General features: G+C 32.2%; 1 long non-coding RNA gene across 1 annotated transcript; it reads right to left on the bottom strand.

Annotated features, from left to right (window-relative positions):
- Positions 1–827: 827 nt before the first annotated feature.
- LOC134248635 (uncharacterized) lies at positions 828–6730 on the bottom strand. The gene is made up of 2 exons (XR_009988090.1): positions 6623–6730; positions 828–1035 (listed from the first exon to the last, which is right to left on the bottom strand). It is a non-coding gene; the product is annotated as an uncharacterized LOC134248635 (long non-coding RNA).
- Positions 6731–7161: the final 431 nt, after the last annotated feature.

Raw genomic sequence — 7161 nt, 5'->3', positions numbered from 1 at the left:
TTTCCCTAGAGATTTTCTTTTCAGTAAAGTAAATGTAATACATTAAATATTAAATTGTGAAAGAATGAGGTGACATAACTACTATCAGAGGCCCCTTTTTCAAAGAAGAATTATATTTAATCTAGAATGATTTTGAAACTTTTTCTAAAATGAAGGAATAAATAAGATGCTCTTTAAATAGTTTCAATAGCTCCGACACAGTTTATTTATAAGGCATACTACATGATCTTTGATTTCTTAAATCCTATTACGGCAAAATTCGTTCTGGTTTATGACAATATGTTCTTGTATGAAAGAGAATGGGTGGGTCTTACTACAATAGAAGATATTATGTCCCAGGAATCTATATAATAAGGCAATGTTATTATTTTGCACATAGCAGCTTACCAAAAACAATTGTCCATCGATGACAGAACGATAAAACATGCTGGTTTTCTAAAAGGCGTTATTATGCCCTATCTCGCGTTATTACACCTCTTCCGCGTTATTGCCCCTTTGGGCGTAATTACACCTTTAAATTTTTTCCCCATTGATTGAAATTAAATTTTTGTCAATTTACCGGGAGCCGTATATATTCTAATCCTCAAAATAGTTGACTATCTACTTTTGACTTCGCGTGGGCGAATGAGAATAGAACCCGGGCCTCTTGATCACAAATTCAAGAGATTGCCCTACCACATCTGATTTTCTTGAACATCTCGAATTGTATTAAGAATGAAATATAAAGATAACCAACACATATTATGCCCAAAATCAATTTTAGCAACAGAAATTGAGAGTACAGCGAGTACGGACACAGTGAAAAGAGAAAAAGAACATATTTACTCTCATCTCTATAAAAGATTGTTATGTTTTTCAGTCTATATTCTTTTCCTAGGTCCACGATAACCCATGCTGGCCCTGTTTCGTTTTCAGCTGTATGTGAGCACCTTTCGTAGAACTGTAGGTTATCTTCATCGATCACTTTATCTGCTGATAAAGCATCTTTTGTAGAGCTCTGTGTTGCTGTACATTTATATGGTTCACATATGTTATCTGTGGATTGTCAAAATTTGATTACTACAAGGACATCAACTTCCTAACAGTTATGGCAAAAGAGATAAAGTATTTTATGGTAAATTATAAATATTTCAGTCTGTTTATTTTCAAATCATTATTCTTACAATAGTTTCGTTCTTACATGTATTAAAAAAAAACTTTTGCATTGATATCGATGGAACAAAATACACATGGACATCGATTATATTAAAGACCAAAACAAAACAAAAAAAAAACAACAAAATATCCCATGTGATTCATGTTTACCTTAATTATGTCAACAACAAGTATTTTTCAGCACATACGCCCTAAACGTTATTTGCTTCCCGTGAAGTTTTTCATGGGTTATTTGAAGTAGGGTAAAGAATTCAATACTTTAATTTTTCAACTGTAGCATACAAGCTAGTGTTAGTAATTATGCATGATACCCAGCACGGACTTGCAAAGCCATAACTTGTGTCCAAAGATTTATTTCTGAGTAAAACTGTGGGTTCCCAAAGAGAAGTACATGTATGACAACAATGGAATAGATGCTGAGGACATCGCATGAAAATTCTCTGTCTTGAATTCAACGATATATTTCAAATTAAGTCTTCGCTTCCATTTCCAACAGATATCCCCACATTTTGATTACAAACAAACCTTGCTGTGCCTAAATATTAAAACATCAATAAGCAAAGTCAAATAATTGTGGTCCCCCGCTTCCGATGTCTTTAATTTGGGATAAGTCAATTTATATGACATATTGTGTCAAATATGAACGCCCTATCATATGTCATTTAGAAATTATCACCAAAGTTGATAAAAAAAAATAAGGTCAATCGTGAAGGTCACGGTCAAGGGGTCAAAAATCATAGCATGACCAGAAATATCTTGTCACAGGTATATAAGGCACATGTCAAATATAAAAGCCGTATCTCTTCTCAATCAAAAGTTATTAGGAACAAGATGTGTCTGTGAAACACTGATGACCACGTATGACAACATAGCGAAGATTAAACTTCTCTTAAATGCAAATCAAATATATATTGGAACTAGTGATGTAACGATTAATCGATAAAATTTCACGCCTAAGACTTTGCATAAATTCTGCTTCATATGAATATAAAAATAGGTCTGCTAATAACGGAGCGCAATTGGTACCCATGGGAATTCCAATAGATTATTGGAATACCTTGTCTCCAAAAAAAAAAACACATAGATATTTTCAATCAGTAACTCAAGCATCTCTTTGATGTCAATTTCAGAGTACTAATGTGTGCAATCAAAATGTGTTTTGATTAACAAAATGATTTTGCTAATGATCAATGACCAGGTAAGTAAATTTACTAGTTTTATTTTTACATGTATGTATAACATATGTAAAATATGAAAGCCCTAGCCCTAACTGTTCAAAACTTATGGCAAAAGTTATAGTTTTAAAACAGTATGTCAAGCTAAAGATCCTGATATCCAATGAAAGGTCTTGTTTGTCACAAGTATTACATATGTGAAGTATAAATGTCCTAACCTTTAAGTTCTAAAGTTATGGCCGAGGTTAAAGTTTTTAAAACGTAGGTCAAACATTGAGGTAAAGGTCAAAGGGTCAAAGTTCTTGATATACAGTGAAAGGTCTTGTCATAGGAATTAAATATGTGATGTATAAAAGCCCTAGCCCTAACATTTCAAAAGTTATGGTCAAGATTTGTTTTTTAAAGTAGGTCAAACTCTAAGATCAAAGTTCTTGTATCCAATGAAAGGTCTTGTCACAAGGATTACATTTGTATAATATAAAAGCCCTGTCCTTTACTGCTCAAAAGTTATGGCCAAGATTAAAGTATTTTCATACGTACAGAAATCTCCAAGGCAAAGGTCAAAAAGTCAAAGTTGTTGGTAGCAAATGAAAGGCCTTGCCTCAAAAATTAAATATATGAAGTATCAAAGTCCTAGTATTTTCTGTTAAAAAGTAATTGCCTAAGTAAAAGTTTGGAATTTTTGTGTAAAACTCCTACCACCGACCCCACTACTTACCAATCATGTTTATTTTTTTTCCCAGATTTTTCTCATCTACATGGTGGATTTAAAATTAAGCGTTTATCAATTGATGAGAGCTTTGCGAGCATTTATATGATCTTATACGAGGGTTGATCCAAAGTAATGTCACAACTTTGATAAAGCTGCTATTAATCGACGTAAAGCAACGAAATTACACATGATGGAAGCTTTATTTATTTCAAATCGGATGTGAAAAATTTAACAGAATATGACGCATACTTTTCAAAATATCGGATTTTAAACAATTTACGTTTGTGGTAGTCGCCGCACCTAAGTATAACGTCATGTGTCGTATACACGCCGTCATACTTTTAAGCGTTTCCCCGTCGTTTCATTAAAAGATATTTGTGATTCGTAAACACTAGTCTTTCAATAATTCTACTTTTTTTTAAGAATTCTTGGTACCATTATACACTCACTCTTTTCATAATTAAGCCCGCTGTCAAAATGTTTTGAACAGTATCATAAGACAAACTTAAAAATTCACATGTCACTCTATACGGCTGTCTTTTTTACAACGTCAGACACCATTGGACTTTTCTGTCTGATCTCCTATCTTTCGATTTTCCTGTCCTCTGCTGATCATTCAGTGACCAATCACCCGCTCAAAATTTCTGAAAGCATCTATTAAGATGTCTCTTATTTATATTCTTTATTCTGTAAGTCTGATTAATTAATGTAACTGTCGCTTGAAATGATTCCATTATTTTGAAGCAAAATTGCATTACAACTCGTCGAGCCGTTTATCCCCATTTAGACAATCCCTTTGTTCAATTCAACAGAGTAAAACAACAATTATTGATCACAAATACCAATGCCGTCATTTAATATTCAATTAAAGACTGAAAAATAACGAGAATCGTATCTTTTTAAAAAATTGGAGATTGAATGCTTTCTTAGAATCATTATAATGTGTTTGTTTTCTTCATTCTAAGAAAAGATACACTTTAAAACGTGACGTTCCATTGTGACGCGGCGACACCTCTATGCTCTATGTTTTAAACATTTATAAAATAAATTCAAATAAACATTAAATTAAAATATCAATGTTAATTAGATTTATATTTGTGCATCTTTTGGTATATAGTATTTGATAATATGACGCCAAATATAAAAGATATAGACACTGTGACATTACTTTCGGATCAACCCTCGTATAAACACGCATAAATATAAACACATGCAAAGGCCGAAAATGACGGTTTTTGTCATGAAAACAAGGCACATGTAATTCCTCACTTAAAGCAATGTTACTTTGTCTTCATGGACAATAGTCCAAAATATCTTACGTTTCCAAGGCTTTCTTAACTATTTTGATATTTTACATGCCAGGAAAACGTCAGAACTGGCGCCATTACGAAACTGGTAATTCTCCAAATCGATATGGTTTATTCCCCGAATGGCCATTCGGGGAATAAACCATATCGATTTGGAGAAAACAACAAGTAATTATCACACTCAATTAAGGGGCCCTCTAAGGGGTACAGGTAGACTTACCTGTATGAATAATCTACAAGAATTTAAATAAAATAAATGGGATTTTTAATTATTTCTTTTATTTTAGCACTAGTATGAATAAATATTTTGTATACATATTTCTTAATAAAAATTTTAGCAAAAAGAAAGTTGTAGGGGGCAATGCAATATGTTACAGTGATTATTACTACTCTTTATATTTAAGGTGATTTATGACTAAGTTGTATTTTATATCTCAAATAAAACTTTTTTAAAGACTTTTGGTAAAAGTTGCATCAGATGATTGATCTGAGATTTGGCAGGAAGAAAAATCTACGCGGCTGCAATTTGAACAAATGAAATGGGTTGGTTTGGTTACAGGAAAATATGTTTTCAAGGCCCTATCATGTTAATAATTTTAAAAATTTTAAATATTCCCACCTCGTCCCAGGTCGTCATTTGGGCGAGCCAGACTGAAAATCAGGTCGTCCGAAATCATTTTTGGATGGAAATGACGAGGTGACGAGCGTAAATGTCAAACCCTGATTTATAATGAAATATAAACTTCTGTATTTTATGATGATTTAAAGAATGTTAACTTTTATTTCATTAAAAATGATAAATAATAAATGAATTAAATTAGACAAAATATTATAGAAACAATTAATTTATCATACATAAATATGTTATTTTATGTGTTAATTTGGTATTTAAAAGAGTTTGAAAATGTAGCACAGAAAGGGGATAATAGTTTGTAAATTTTCAATCAATACTATTGAATAGTTTGAAAAAAAAAATTAAAGGTACAATAAAAAAATATTTTTCTGAAATCTTAATTTTATCTATTTATATTTATCTATTTATTTCTTTATTCAGTATATTTCTGAAGAAAAGCCTCTGAATAAAAATGAAATTGAATGAATATATCTAATTGTTTAAATATTGCTTATCCAGGTACAATTAAAGGTACAATGGTATTGCCATTACTGGAAAGTCTACCTGTACCCCTTAGAGGGCCCCTTAATTGAGTGTGATAATTACTTGTTGTTTTTTCCGAGTAGCCATTCGAGGAACACACCATCGATATAGCTACCAGAGGTTTGTTCAGCAGAGCGAACGTTCAGCAAACGTTCGCTCTGCTGAACAGGTCTCGGGGATGAGAGCACCAAATCCCCGGATGAACACATGGTTTTAATTGTGGTGGAATGTTGAATAGAGTACTGAATGTGTGGCCGTAACGCCATTGACTGAAATCATTTTCATTTTAAATAAAAATTAATAATGACTTTTAAAATAAATGATGGGATGAGGGAATATTATAGAAACTATAGAATTTCCAGGGAAGATTTTAAGAGTGTGGTAGGGTTGGCTTTTGATGTAGCGTGTTATTTTCTGCTGAGCGATATAAGGTGTAAACAAGTGTTATTTGAACTACAATACGCCATGGGTCCATATATTTTCAGGTTTTTTTTTTGGTTAGGGCTTAGAACGAATTTTTAAATGATGCTAAGGATTTTTCTGAAATTGTCATAGAAAAGTCTTGAGATGGAGTAAGGATTGTATATAGTTCTATGGGAAAATAATTGGTGGTCTTTTCCCACCTCGAGCCGGCATTATCGGCATCATCAAGCTGACTTTACATTACATACTTACGACTCTAATTAAGGGTCAAACTTACAATTTCTAGTATCTTTTTTATGGATCATTCATAAAATATACAATAAGATGAAACATTTTATCAGACTGTTGAGGTTTGTTTTTATCTCGTGCATTTTAAAATCTTTACAAGTCTTGCATGTTCAGAAATGTTTTCTTTTCATTGATTGGTGAGTGCGAGAAATTAGTATGTGCTACTGATCATGAGAAGTTGTAAGTTTGACATTTGATTTAGTTTAGTGTCTGTTCTGATATATTTGTGGCACGTAAAATATTAAAACCTTAAAAAAGCCTGGAAAACGTCAGATATTTAGGACAACATGGATAAGTGAATCAAATCGTGGATGCTTGGTGCCATTTATTCATTTTAATTGAATAATTTTTTGCTGAAACTTCAGTTTTTCAATTACAAATTGTCAAATAAATTTCAGAAACTTACTGTAACATTGAATAACTGCTGGAAACCAAATAAACCACATCCACCACTTTGCAGCCATTTCAAAAAAGGAGGAAGTAAAACAAAAGTAATCCTCTTTTGATTAAACAACCTGCTATCTCAAATATCTGTCAACATCAAATACGAATGGTAAGCGTAGCATCTCGAAAACTTTTTGTACGATATTACAATTCCACTATAGGCCAGTTTGTTTATTTTCAATGCTGAGGAAATACTTGCAATAAACAGTACTTTGTGCTTTCATTCCTCTTAAGCTTTTAGCTTTTATTATGTTTAAATTCATGTAACAAATGATATGCGACAGAAAACTACTAACGCACCATTTACTGTAAATATATCATATTTAGGGCATACGATATTTGGGGGATATTGGATTTTGAACAAGTAAAGGCGGATTTGATTAAGCGCATTTCTTAATGGTTTTTTTTCTCATAGGTTTATGAGCGAGGCATTTAGCATTACACTTGAATTAGCGGTGATCGCTTTTCACCAAAAGTGCTAAATAAAGAATACACAGTCAG

The sequence above is a fragment of the Saccostrea cucullata genome, unplaced genomic scaffold (assembly GCF_032062105.1).
Source record: "Saccostrea cucullata isolate Sc308-1 unplaced genomic scaffold, CSIRO_AGI_Scuc_v1 ctg1814, whole genome shotgun sequence".
NCBI lineage: Eukaryota > Metazoa > Mollusca > Bivalvia > Ostreida > Ostreidae > Saccostrea > Saccostrea cuccullata.
The sequence above is the reverse complement of the archived record's forward strand: the minus strand, read 5'-3'. Positions and strand labels throughout refer to the sequence as shown.